Raw genomic sequence first — 14,062 nt, forward strand, 5'->3', positions numbered from 1 at the left:
ACATGAAAATCTAGGGCGCAGATTTTATGGATGTGGAAGTTATCCTATGAGATGTTGTGGATTTTTGAGATGGATTGATCCCAACACAATGAAGTTCAAAGAGAACTTCATTGGAACCGTATGGAGAGAGAGATGGCAATGTAGACCATTTCAACTTTGAGAGCTCAAGTTGCTATGAGAAATGCTGAGTTGGAACCTTTGCACAATGATGACAGCATTAACTATGTTGGCGCATAACCTGTAACAACTATGAGGACTATGAATGGTGGAACAAGTTACATTGTTGTATTCATGTTGGGTTTTTTTTCATGTGTTGTTGCAATGTTGATTGTGTGGTTATTTAAACCAATGTAATGGTAAATTAATGTAATAGAAGTACCTATTTCTTAGCTATCATAAGATTGTGCATGCATACATGAAACAAACTACCTAAAAATACACTAAAAACCTAATAGCATAGCATTATAACCAAATAATCATTAAAAACAAAAACTACCATTACACCATAATCATTATAACTCTGCGATCCCAACAACATACACAGTTTTATACCAAGTGTCACTTCTTCAAAACATAAATTGCCATTAGACCATAACATTATCACCCTTCAACAGCAACATAATATCCACATTTAGCAACGAACAACCAAGTTCAACAAGTCCTTACACCAAACATGTGTAAAGAGATGTTTAAAGGCAAAAAATATTTGATATTGTCTAAACATTTCAACAAAACCCAAAAAATAGGAAACACCAAAACACAAAAGTTGTTTCCTACAATCTGTTGTTGTCTAAAGGCAGTTTACCTCTTTCCTTTCCTTTTCTTACACCAAAAAACAAAATATGTTGCAATCTGTTGTTGTCTAAAATGATGGGTCCACTGTATTAGGCCTGCAATAAAGAATAATATTTAAAAAAAAAAACTATTATTCAAGTGACAACACAATTAAAATACTCCATTTCAGAACTACTATGATAAATACACTATATTTTATAATTAGGGCCTCACAATCACTAGCCAATAATATTTTATACCTTGAGAATGAAGCCTGACTACTCCATAAAACATTCAAATCCACAGAAGAAGATTGAGATAAGTTGTTCAACATATTTCCATACCTTGATGGTATGGAAATCACCTATGGTAGATAAAAAAATACAATGTTATTAGCATTTTGTTTAAATGACTCATAATTTAAGGATAAATATAATAACATTAGCATTAGCATTGTGCATACCTTTTGTAGTTGTCTTTCATTACTTCCACCTTCTCTTCCTTTTCCTCTTATATCATTGCCTGCAACTCTTCCTCGTTTAACACCAACAACATCTCCTCTTGCAGCAGCACTGGCAGAATCTCCTCTTGCAGCAGCACTAACAGTATCTCCTCTTGCAACACTGCCAACAGCCCTTCCTCTTACAGCACTACCACCTCTTCCTCTTGCAACACTTCCATCATTTCTTTCACTAGCAGCCCCAAGTTCAACTCTTTCTATAGTACCATTTGCAGTCCCATCAATGTCTGACAATACACCTGGTATACCAAAAGTAAAAGGCAATCTAGGTCTACCTCCTTTACCTTTTACTTGACCCCTGGGTTTAGGTGTTACCCCAGTTGCTTTGCAAGTACGAATGTTGTGCTTTGTTTCCCCACACTTAGTACATCTAATATGTTGCCCTTTTCTGCTAAGTACATTAGATTTACTAACCTCACAAACTGCCTTCTTCCTTACCTTTTTAAGTTTACCAGTTGTAGGCTTAACAATGGGTGGGTGAATGGGATCAGTGCCAACTTCACGTTGTAAGTGTCTAAGGGGCATAGGAAATAAGATAGGGCTATATGACCTTAAATAGGTCTCCCTATGATAACAGTTGTCAACAAATAGCTCAAGCTGCCCCCTTTCTGAAATAATACATGCAATTGCACGATTGCATGGTATCCCACTTACATCCCATTCCCTACAACTAGAAGTTCCATTTTCCAAATCCACATACTCATTCATTCCTTTGTAGTGAACCTCAAATATATAAGCACCTAATTTTTTTGTACTCCAATGTCTTGAGTCATCCATCCTCTTCTCCAAAATTTCTGTTATACTAGGGCACAACAAACCACTCTTCGTTTGAATCCATTCCCTTTTTGATTGGAAACGATGCATCACATAACCACGAATCCACTCTAACATTGTAATTAAAGGCTTATCCCTAGCGTCACCAATGTTATCATTCCATGTTTCATAACCTAGCAGGCACCTTTGCAAGCCATTCATACGCATCCTTATCAATCTTCTTTATGATCTGCATGTGATATTCAAATTCATCAGTAGTTAATGCCCTAGCTGTATCCCATATCTCATTTCTTAACTTTACCCCCTTAAACTTCTTCTTGAAATTATCATACATGTGTTTCACACAATATCTATGGTCAGTCCCATGCAAAGTGTCTTCAAATACCTCTACTAAACCCCATGAAACAAACATTCAAATAAATAAATGTTAAACAAACATTAAATGAAATATAAAATTGTTTTTAACTAACATTTAGTATGTGTATTATTTAAAATTTATACCTTTTGTCTATCGGACATAAATGTAAATCATTGTAAAGGACCCAATGCCCTCTCTAGCTGTTCCATAAACCATTTCCAAGACTCTTTGGTTTTAGCTCTAACCACAGCAATGGCAATAGGGAAAAGGCCATTGTCTCCATCCCTACCAATTGCACTTAATAATTGACCTTTGTAGGGACCCTTCAATAAATAAATATATGTTAAACCAACTTGAAACATAAATATTAAATTTTTAATTACATTATAATAAATGAGAACTTTTATGCATAAAATAACAATTTACCTTCAAGAAACAACCATCCACTCCAATGAATAGCCTGCACCCTCCCAAGAAGCCAGTTTTCATTGCTTCAAAGCATATGAATAACCCCTCAAATCTTGCAGGGTCATCAAGTATAGGTCTGTTGACAATGGTCATTGTAATGCTACTAGGGTTAGTGGTTTGAATCAAGTGGCAGTAGTCTCTAGCTCTTCTGAACTGCATCCCATAGTCCCCATTAATATGTGCAGTTGCCTTTATCTTTGCAATATACACCTTGTACTTGGAAATAGTCACATTCAAGTCTCTTAATATTGCTTTCTTCATTACACTAGTCTTCCATTTTGGTTCATCTCTCAAGGCCTCCATGAATGTGTTTGCCAAGAAACCTGATGATGCTTGCCTATTAATTTTGTTATAAGTGCAGTTATAAATATATCTGAACGTCTTGATTTGAAAACTGCCATCTTCAGAATTAATGGATGCATGAATTCTCTAGCCACACTCAGCAGCGCATTTAGCTATAAGAGATATTTCTCAATCCTTACAAATCTGAAGTCATACTTCTCACTTACAGCATGAACCCTTAGTGCTTTCCTAAAGGTTACAGCATCCGCAAAATTTTTACCCACTTCAAAACCATTAACCACACCATTAGCCCTTCTTGGAGCATGTATGTCATACTCCTCATCCTCAGATGAACTGTTTAAGCTTTGTAGGTCATCACTTGGTGCATAGGTTGAATCAATGTCAGAATAATTGAAGTCTGCTGCCTGTACCTCAAACTGCACCTCAGGATTACCATCATCATGAGCCTCAGCATTTGCCACATCAGGATTAGCATCATCATCACCATCAGTATCCAAGTCACTACTACCATCTGCCACATCAGTCTCAATGTCACTACTTGTATTTGCCACATCATGTTCTATCTCAGTATTGTCATTTACCACATCAGTTTCAATCTCACTAATTCCATTTGCCACATCATGCTCCATCTCAGTATTGTCATTTGCCACATCATTATTAACCACTAGTAGGTCAACATTACCATTTATAACCTCATATGTCCAATCTAAGATTTTATTTTCCCACTCTACATGATCCTCTTCCTCATTCACAGTGTCCACATCTTTAATAAATGTAATGTTAGGGAAATTATCAATATTTTAATTAGACTTTATTGCATATGACAGTTACTCATAGTCAATATATCTTTATCTCCAACTATAAGACTTAGTCCTTCATCAGTGGGGACCATTGGATTCCTAAAATATACTTCACTATTTTTGTCAAACCCAAACTCCTTCAGTTTCTTAATCATATTAAAGTAACTTAAGTAGTCCAAATCTACACCCTCAACCAAAGTTACACTGCCACACGTATATGTCTTAAGAGGTGTAGTCTCAAAATATCCTCCATAGTACACTTCCAGTGTAACTAACCTGGCCATTATCTGTTGACCAGAACTAATTTACAAAATTAAAAAATAATATTATATTACTATACAATAAACAACACAACATGCAAATAAATAACAGTCTTGAAAAAAAAAAAAAAAAACCCACATAGGGGATAACATTCAGAAAAGCACAACACATATACATATACAATAAGCACAAAAACACAAGAAAAAGACAGACACAATGGGGTCAACATACTTTAATGAAGAAAAGGCAATTTTTATGACCATACCAAACTCTTAAAAGGAAACAAAACATGCAATGGCAGTGTTTATGGGTACAGAAATTGACTAATGTATACAAAAAAACACACTGGCATCACAAGTTCTCAATTATTGTGGTCACAAAGCACGAAAAAAATTTAATATTATTTCACAAACCCTAGAAATTGGAATCGAAGTTACTATGTTGAACCCTACCAACAACCACACCACAAAATGGGTACCTTTACATGTAAAAATCATAATTATTTTACTGACATAGTCCAAAAATATATGAAACCCTATAAATAAAAAAATATTTCAACATTCACATCTAAATATGAACAATCAATAATATATAATATCAATAATATACATCCAGGCACGTATATTCAAACTTACATAAAATAAATAAATAAATAAGGTTTGTTACAGAAATCACTTACGATTTTACTTTCTACTTCAACTTCAGAGTTCTTTAAGGAAAAATTTCGATTACAACCCAATATTCCTTCAATGTTCAACACAAACCACCGTATAACCCTAGAAATCGAATATCAGTGATGTAAACCCTAGAAATCCAAGATCAGTGACGCAAGATCAGTGACGCAAACCCTAATCGCCCCTCATCGTTTTCTAACCGCGTATGCAAATGGAATGAGGAACACTTAACCAAATCTCGTTAAACAAGACTTTACAACTACTAAGGGTATAAACAACATTTTGCATTTTCATGTTTTTTTATTTTTTCTAAAATGATAATTATATGGGGCATATATGTAATTGCACTTATATATATCACCGAAAGAGGAATCCGACATCTGCAGGGGGCAATATGCTCCATTTCAGAACTACTATGACTGAGTTGCTCACTTTTTTATTTCAGGGGGGTATTTTACACAATTGAGTAAACATCAGGGGGGTATTTTGCACTTTTGCCTTGTATATATGAGTGACACACTGTATGTGTCAGTTAATAGAATTTGTAAAGGCTTTCACTCTCCATCTTTTCTCTACAAAATTTATTGGATTAATTTGAAGGGCTAAAAATCATTATAAAAAAAAAAAAAATTGTTTTCAAAAATGGCATCTCTACAAAATTTATTGGATTAATTTCAAGGGCTAAAAATCATTAAAATATATATATATATATATATATATATATATATATATATATATATATTGTTTTCAAAAACGACATCTCTGCAAAATTTATTTAATTAATTTAAAGGGGGCTAAAATCATAAAATCCCTCTATTATTTTCAAAATCGACTTATAACCCATTCAATTATTAAACAACGTTTTGAATTAATAAAAACTATCACGTTGTCCCTTTTCTGTGACGAACCATTAAGTTGTTGCAAAATGATAATAATGCCTTTGATAGTATATTAATATTTTATTATACTAAAATTGTTAATTTTAAATGATAATTATGTCCTTATGTGAAACTAATGAATTTGAACAATGGAGTGGAGTTGTTGGATCATGATTTTTGGTAATGATTCCGAATGAACTAATACAGGTCACGATCATAAGGCGCATATTCTTGGGTGGAATAAACCACAGGTGGAGAGCCGGCTCATATATGATTTTGTGTTCTCTTATTCTTAAGTGGGATAGGCCAGCGGGATTAAACTGGGTTTCGCCGGAGTGGATCAAGGTTGCTTGAGACGTCACCGGACTGAACTGGATTTCACCAAGGAGGCTTGAGGCGTCGCCAAACTAAAGCAATTGGAAAATCAAAACCCTAGGGGGAGTTTTTTATTGTTTCAATTGGAAAATCAAAATTTTCATCTTTTACTCATCATTGAACCTTTTAAAGTGATTTTTCAAAGAAATCTAATTGTTTATTTTTTAGAGCACACACTTAAACACGAGAGTGATTAGGGTGATGTTCTTCTACTTATCAACACGGAATCTTCTGTGTCTATATTATATTACAAGTTGATTAAAGCAGCAGATTTTCAACAAACCTTCACAAAATTCTGATTTGACGAAAAATGAAATTTCAATCACATTTTGAAGGGATCAAGACGTTCGTGGAATGTTGGTTGATCTACCAACGACCTATCAACAGAGATCAAGGGTGAGCCTGAAGTCAAGTGTTGTTGGACGGAGGGAGTCGCAAAACCAGTGATTGTCAACAATTGGTTTTTGGTAGAACGATAAGGTACAAGCTTGAGTCAGAGTCAAGTATACTTTGACTAAACCATAGTGGATCATTTCGCTTGGGATAACGTGAAAATTCTCAAGTTTTTCCTAATTGGTTTTCTTCGTTAAAAATCCGATATCATCTCTCAAACTCTATTTTCCTTGTTTTACTTTACAGTATTTATTTTTATTGTTGTGGATGTTTAATTGATCATAATTGTTGGTAATTTAATCAATCACAAAAATTGGACAAGTTGACATATTCACCCCCTCTAGATCATTTTGAGTGTTAATGACAAATTACAACTAACAGCTTCTGTACTGCGCTACTCACACTTGGAATCAGAACAGGTTGCTCGATAATGAGTGCTGAAAAGTGCGTATTTAAAACCCTTAAGCTTAGGCATTCTAGTACATTTATCTATTTTACTTTACCGTTTTAGACTAATTTCGTATTATTTCCATTTTCAGGCACTTATCCCGAAAATAAGCTAACTCAGCCAAATAAGAGCTTAATTGAAGCAATTCTGGGATTAAATGAAGAAAGGAGCAAAGTGGAGAAAGAAAGAAGCAAATGAAGCTAAAGGTGGGAAGCAGCAAAGTTCAATCGATCCAACTTCAAGGTTCGAACGATCGAACAATGATCGATTTCAGCACCTCAAGATAGATCCAAGCTTTAACCCCAAACCAAAAAGTCCAAAGTTCGATCGATCTAACACCACCCTTCAATCGATCCAATACTTTTGTCCTTATTCAAATGATTGATCATATCCACAGCTGTACCACTCACTAACCACTTTTGTCCTTTTCCCAAAAATATTTCCAAAATATCTCGGATTTATCTTTTCCCAAAAAAAAAGCTCAACCAGTTGGATCAATCCAGCCTAAGTTCGATGGATCTCAGCCAGTTCGATCGATCCAAGTCCAAGGTTCGATCGATCGAACTTCCTCCAGTGCGAAAAAGTTAAATTTCCATCTCATTGAAAGTTATCCTTTATCCAATCATTAGGGAATATTGTGTGTACGACCACAGCTCATTTTTGGGTGTCATTTGACCTACCTATATAAGGATAAGGATTGATTTTTACAAAGGGAGCTAATATCATTTTCATATCACAACTTTAGAGCAAGCTTAGAGGAGGAGGAGGAGGCTAGAGACACCATTGGAGTTCTTCATCAACAAGGAGCAGATTTCTTCCATGGAGTTACCCCTTGAGGGTTGGAGCAACATCACCATGAATAGCTAGACATCCTCTTGGGGCTAGAGTTAGCCCCAAGCATGCTTTCTATATCTTAATCTTGTGTATTATTGAGGGATTAGTATTGTAATTAATGTTTTGACACTTTGATATATATAGATCTTGTTTATTCAATTATTTATGTGGTTTAATGCTTCCAATTGATCATTTCATTCTATCCATATGTCTATGTATGCTAGAATAGATGTTCATGTGTTTGTCTTTAGATTTTATGATATTGATGCATGTCTATGTATATTGATGCTATAGATTTAGAGATTGTCAAAACATAGTGCTTAATGGAATGCTCTTGTGATTTTCTTGATGGTTCATACTTATTCCTTAATGGATTGTGCCTCTCCCCTAGTTTACTTTCATGCTAGTAGTGTAGATGTAGTGTAGTTGTAGTGTAGTGTTAAATGGGAGGACAATCCATGCTTGTTGTTTGATGATCCAAGCTTTTGAATACAAGTAGCATATGTCTCTAACCTTGTGTTAAATTTGGATTGTGAACTTAATGAAAGGATTAATGACTTGTTCTGATCTATTGTGCCTTTCACATGTTATTTAGACAATATATGCTTCATTACTTAGATATATTGTGCCTTTCACATGATGTTTAGACAATACATGCTTAATTAATCATCCTTGTTTATTGACTCAACCAAACACACACACACCAATATTGCAACGCACCATTTGCCCTCATTAGTCACTTGTCAATGGTATAGAAATGCATTGCTTGGTGGTGATCTCTAAACCCCAAGATCTCTCTCTCTCTTACTTACTCTTAATTGCATTCTTTTGTTATCACTTAGTTTAATTTAATTGCTCTCTAATCAACCAACCAACCAATTATTTGATCACTCGACTTACTTGCCCTAATAGCGATTCCACGACCTTGTTCGATCCTTACAATCCCTTGGGACGATCCCTACTCACTCTTACTACGTTAGTAGTAGTGGTGGTAGTGGTTTTTATAAATTAAAACTTGACCTAAAAGGCTTTTCTTGAACCGCACATTCACTACATCAATTTGGCGCGTATTAGGAACAGCTCTATCCCGTCGTCAAATTTTGGCGCCGTTGCCGGGGATTGATTGATTTGATTTGGCAACGTCGGAATTGTGGAATCAATTAGGATTAGTACTCTTTTGATCGTATCTTTACTTTATTTTCTTTTTGGTTACTTATTGTGTTGTTCTTACTTCACTAGGTGCATTGTTGGAGAGGAAGCAAGTAAAGGAGCATTCAAGCAAAGCAAAGAAAGTAAAAGGCTAAAATTTTAAAAAAATTTGCTAAGCTAAGCTTTAAATTTTGAGTTAAAGTGCTAAAGGACATTTGTGAGAATTTCTTTACTTAATCCCTTAGTTAAATCGTCGGCCCGCGTGGACGCTTATTTTTATTTGTTCTTGTATCATTGTTATTAAAGCATGGGAGTATGAATTAAGTGTTTGTAGAAGAAGTCTAATTGCATTGTTGTGAAAGCATAGTGTTTGTCATTCTTTGTGTTTATTGTGTTTTGCATTATGCATGCATGGACGTCGATCATTGAGACCAACTCTTGTCCCTTTAGATTTGTATCTTGAATCCATCGTTAGAAATCCTAGGGGAAGAGAAAGTTCAAATAGAGCCAATCTATCAATGGATGACCATAATGATGATCATGTTAAGGACCTTGGTCACATAGACCAACAAGGTATCCTTCATCCTAATGTGCACAATGAGAACATACAAGTACCATTAGGCATGCCTAGGCCATTCATTCACCAACCACCACAACAACAAGGCCAAGTTCCATATGGAATGCCAAGGCCAATGTATGTTCTACAACGTCCCATCATCAATCAAGGAATTCAAAACCAAGGTGTTCACGTTGCACCTCAAGTAGCTAATCCACCTCTTGCTTTAAGAGACTATTATGTGCCTAATGAGTATAGTGCACCTACATGCATCCAATTGCCTCCATTTAGAGCACATCATTATGAAATTAAGCCACAAATCATTCAAATGCTTCCTAACTATCATGGACTTCCAAGTGAAGAACCTTACAAGCATTTGAATGAGTTTCTTGAAGTATGTTCCACCGTAAAATATACGGATATGCCGAAAGAGGTTTTAAGACTCAAACTTTTTCCATTCACCTTAAAAGACAAGGCAAAGTATTGGTTTAACAATCTTAGGCCTTTTTCAATCACTTCTTGGGCAAAAATGCAACAAGAGTTCTTGAAGAAGTACTATCCGGTTTCAAAGACCAATACCATGAGAACCTCAATTCGAGAATTTTCACATGGGGATGGAGAAATGTTTCATGAGGCATGGGAACGCTTCAATGAATTGCTTAGGAAGTGTCCACATCATGACATGCCCAAATGGCAATTAGTTTAATATTTCTTTGAGAGCTTATCGGACAATTCTAAAGGCATGGTTGATGCTTCCATGGGTGGCTCATACATCGATAGGCATGAGGATGACGTGTGGCGTCTTTATGAGAGCATGAGTGAAAATTCTTTGCATAGAACACTATTATCCAAGAATGGTAGAAATTCACAAGGTAGGAAGAGTGTTGGCTTACATCAAGTCGACCATTCAAATGAAATAGCCGCCAAAATGAAGTCTTTAGCTCAAGGTTTTGATCAATTTTTGATTAAACAAAACTCGGCAAACCAAGTATCTTCCTTCCCTAACCATTCTCATCGTGCATCAAATGAAGCATGTATGACTTGTTCTAGTGTTCTTCATTCTACTTCTCATTGTCCTCACGGACAAGTGCAAAATGAACCTAATGAACAAGTCAATGCAGCTTTTGTGAACCAAGGGAACAATCCTTATGGTACTCACTATAATCCAAGTAGGAGGAATCATCTGAATTTCTCTTGGAAAAACCAAGGAGATGGCTCAAACCCTTCCCAAGGCGGTTTTCAAGGGAAGTACATTCCACCTCCACTTCAAAACTAAGGATCCCAAGGTTATAGACCTTATCAATCACAAGGGAATCAATTTGCTAATTCTCATTTTCCCAACCAATCTTATTCCCAAGGAAATACTAGAAGTCCCGCCATTGAAGAAAAAGTTTTGAATGCTTTAGGCACTTTAGAAGCTAACACTCAATTACTTCATTCTCACTCTTAATCTATTGCGAAGCTAGAAACCCAAGTGGGACAAATAATAAGCACTCTCAATGCAAGAGAGAAGGGAAAGATGCCTATAAATGCCCCACCTAAGCAACAATGTGTTGTGGAAACTCATTCCTCATCGGAAGGCCACACCATTGAACATGTTAATGTGGTGACTACCTTGCGGAGTGGTAGGGTTGTGGACAATCAAGTAGAAATGTCCAATGAAGAGAATGAACCGATGCAACCTCAAGTTGTCACCTGTCCCGTTTCACATCTCATTCCTCCTTCATTGCATGTGCATGATCTTATGAATGAGAAATCTTCAAAATGTGATTTGAAAAATGATTTTGAAAATGATTCATTGAAAAAAATCTTGAAAAATGTGTTCGAAAAAGAAGTTTTGAAAAATGAGGTTGAAAAAGTTTTGCTGAAAAATAATTTGGAACACAATGATTTGAAAACTTCTTGTGTTGAAGAGAGTTCAAAAGAAAATTCTGAAAAAGTGTTTGAACCAAAAGTTCCATTTCCAGATGCCTTAAAAGGATCCATTTCAAAAGACAAGCAAAAGGCAAAAACCAATAAAATTATGGAAATGTTTAGGCAAGTGAAAGTTAATCTTCCACTATTGGATGCAATCAAGCAAATTCTGGCTTATGCCAAATTCTTGAAAGACTTGTGCACCCAAAAGCGGAAGAATAAGAGCCAAGCACCAAGAAAAGTGGTTTTGACCGAGCAAGTAAGCTCAATTTTGCAACATAACACTCTCCCAAAGTTTAAGGACCCCGGTTCACCCACTACATCATGCATTATTGGTGATCATATCATTAATCGGGCGCTTCTTGACTTAGGAGCAAGTGTTAACCTTCTTCCATACTCGGTTTATGTCAAATTGGGCCTAGGGGAATTGAAACCGACATCGGTAGTTTTGCAACTTGCCGACCAATCCATTAAGAAGCCTAGGGGTATAATTGAGGATGTTTTGATAAAGATTGACAAATTCTTCTTTCCCGTTGATTTCGTTGTCATCGACACGGAACCGGTCCCCAATCCTAAGAGCCAAATTCCCGTTATCCTTGGCCGTCCTTTCTTGGCAACCGCTAATGCCAGCATCAATTGTAGGACGGGGATAATGAAGATCTCATTTAGCCACATAAAGGTGAAGTTGAATATCTTTAATCCCACACCCAATTCATTTAACAAATATGAAGGAGAGGTTGACGTTGTAGATAAATGTCATGATCTTCAATGTCAAGGAAATGAGCTTTTGTGTAAAACCAAAACCTCCAAAGGATCATCTTCAACCTTGCATTCTAAAAGTCTTGTTTCAAAATCTTGCTTTGAAAGGGCATGGAAGCCCAAAGGTTGTAATTACATAGACAAAGGATCAAAAGTTTCTTTTGAGCTTAATCCAACAAGTTCTTCAAAGAACCATTTGTTGGGTGGAGTTCAAAGCATCTATCACCCCAACAAGGAGGGGATGCATTATAAGATCTTTGATCCAGGCTAAAAGAGCCCAATGTCTTGCTAGAGACGTTAAAGACTAGTAAAGACATTTCGTAGGGTGTCAAAACCCTATTCCTCCCTCATTTTTATCTTTCATTTCATTTCTTGCAAAGTCTAGATACTTGTTTTTGGTTCTCATATGCATTGAAAGGAACTTTGGTGAGGATTGCATGAGCTTTCATGTCATTATTGAGCATTCTGCATAGTTCGATCGATCTCAAACCTGAGCTCGATCGATCGAACTCCATTCTGCATCCAACACTTAGAAAAAAAATTGACCTGCAGAAACCTGCATCCAAATCACCTCTCTGTCTTATCGTTCAAACTAATTCTTAGATCGATCAGGAGACCTTCGATCGATCTAACTTCCAAGTTCGATCGATCTCATGATTCAACACTTAGAAAAATTTTGAGCCTGCATCAACCTGCATATTTTACCTCTCTGTCTGATCGATCGAAACATTCCAAGATCGATCTAAAGTTCTTCGATCAATCCAACTTCAAAGTTCGATCGATCTTCAAGTTCCAACACTTAGCCAATTTTCTGAGCCAAAAACCTGCATATTTTTGCTCTCTGTCTGATCGATCAAACTCTTGTTTCAATCGATCTCAGTTCTTCATTTCATTATTTTGACTTTATTTTGACTTTTCAAATTTTCAAAAATCCAAAAATATTTTCACTTTTATTTTATTTTCATTTCATTTCATTTTATTTTATTTTTCAAAAAGTTTTCAAAAAAAATCAAAAATATTTTAATTAGTTTTAAATTATTATTGTTTATTCAATTAAAAAAAAAAACCAAAAATATTTTATTTTATTTTATTTTACTTTATTTTCCAATTTTTAATTTTAATTATAATTTCTAATTTTTAATTTTGCATTTTTCAAAAATTTTAAAAATCCAAAAATACTTTGAAGAGAGTTCATCAAAGTTCGATCGATCTAAAGTTTCAATTCGATCGATCGAACTCTGTCGGAAATGTTTTTAAAATAGACCTGGAGGGTCTCAAGATCGATCCAACCCTCCAAAACCCCAACCCCTCTTCGTCGCCACTGAGCAATCTCATTTTCCTCATCTCCGGCGAGTTCTCCGACGAGATCTAAGCGCCAATCTCTCTCTCCCTTCTCGGATTCGTCTTCCCTCGTTCATATTTCCACTTCTTCCTTCGATTTGGGTAACATACGAGATCTCACTTATGATTTAAGCTTCAATATGATGATTAGATGCTTTATATGTTGCATTCTTGCTTTATACATGATTGAATTTCCATTTTTGAAGCTTCGAAGCATTGAGTTTCCATATATATATATATATGTGTATATGTTTCATATATATGTGTATGTGTTTGATCTATTTTGGGAGTTTGGGCTTTGAAAAGTGATGATATTTGTTGATGTGTCGTGTTGATGGGCCCACGAACACGTTCGTGTGGGCCCCGTGCTTCCAAAGTCACAGATCTGTGACCTTTAAGTTTTCACCTTCGCACAGTTCGATCGATCGAAGTTGTATCTCAGATCGATCTTGAGAGATCGATCAAACTCATGTCTCAGATCGA

General features: G+C 35.6%; 1 pseudogene; it reads right to left on the reverse strand.

The window, feature by feature from the left end:
- Positions 1–10,150: 10,150 nt before the first annotated feature.
- LOC132272077 (small nucleolar RNA R71) lies at positions 10,151–10,249 on the reverse strand (annotated as a pseudogene).
- Between the last annotated feature and the right edge of the window lie 3,813 nt (positions 10,250–14,062).

Source organism: Cornus florida, unplaced genomic scaffold (assembly GCF_030987335.1).
Source record: "Cornus florida cultivar Cherokee Brave unplaced genomic scaffold, ASM3098733v1 CherokeeBrave_3.0.0_Hap2_Chr08, whole genome shotgun sequence".
In the NCBI taxonomy this organism is placed as follows: Eukaryota; Viridiplantae; Streptophyta; class Magnoliopsida; order Cornales; family Cornaceae; genus Cornus; species Cornus florida.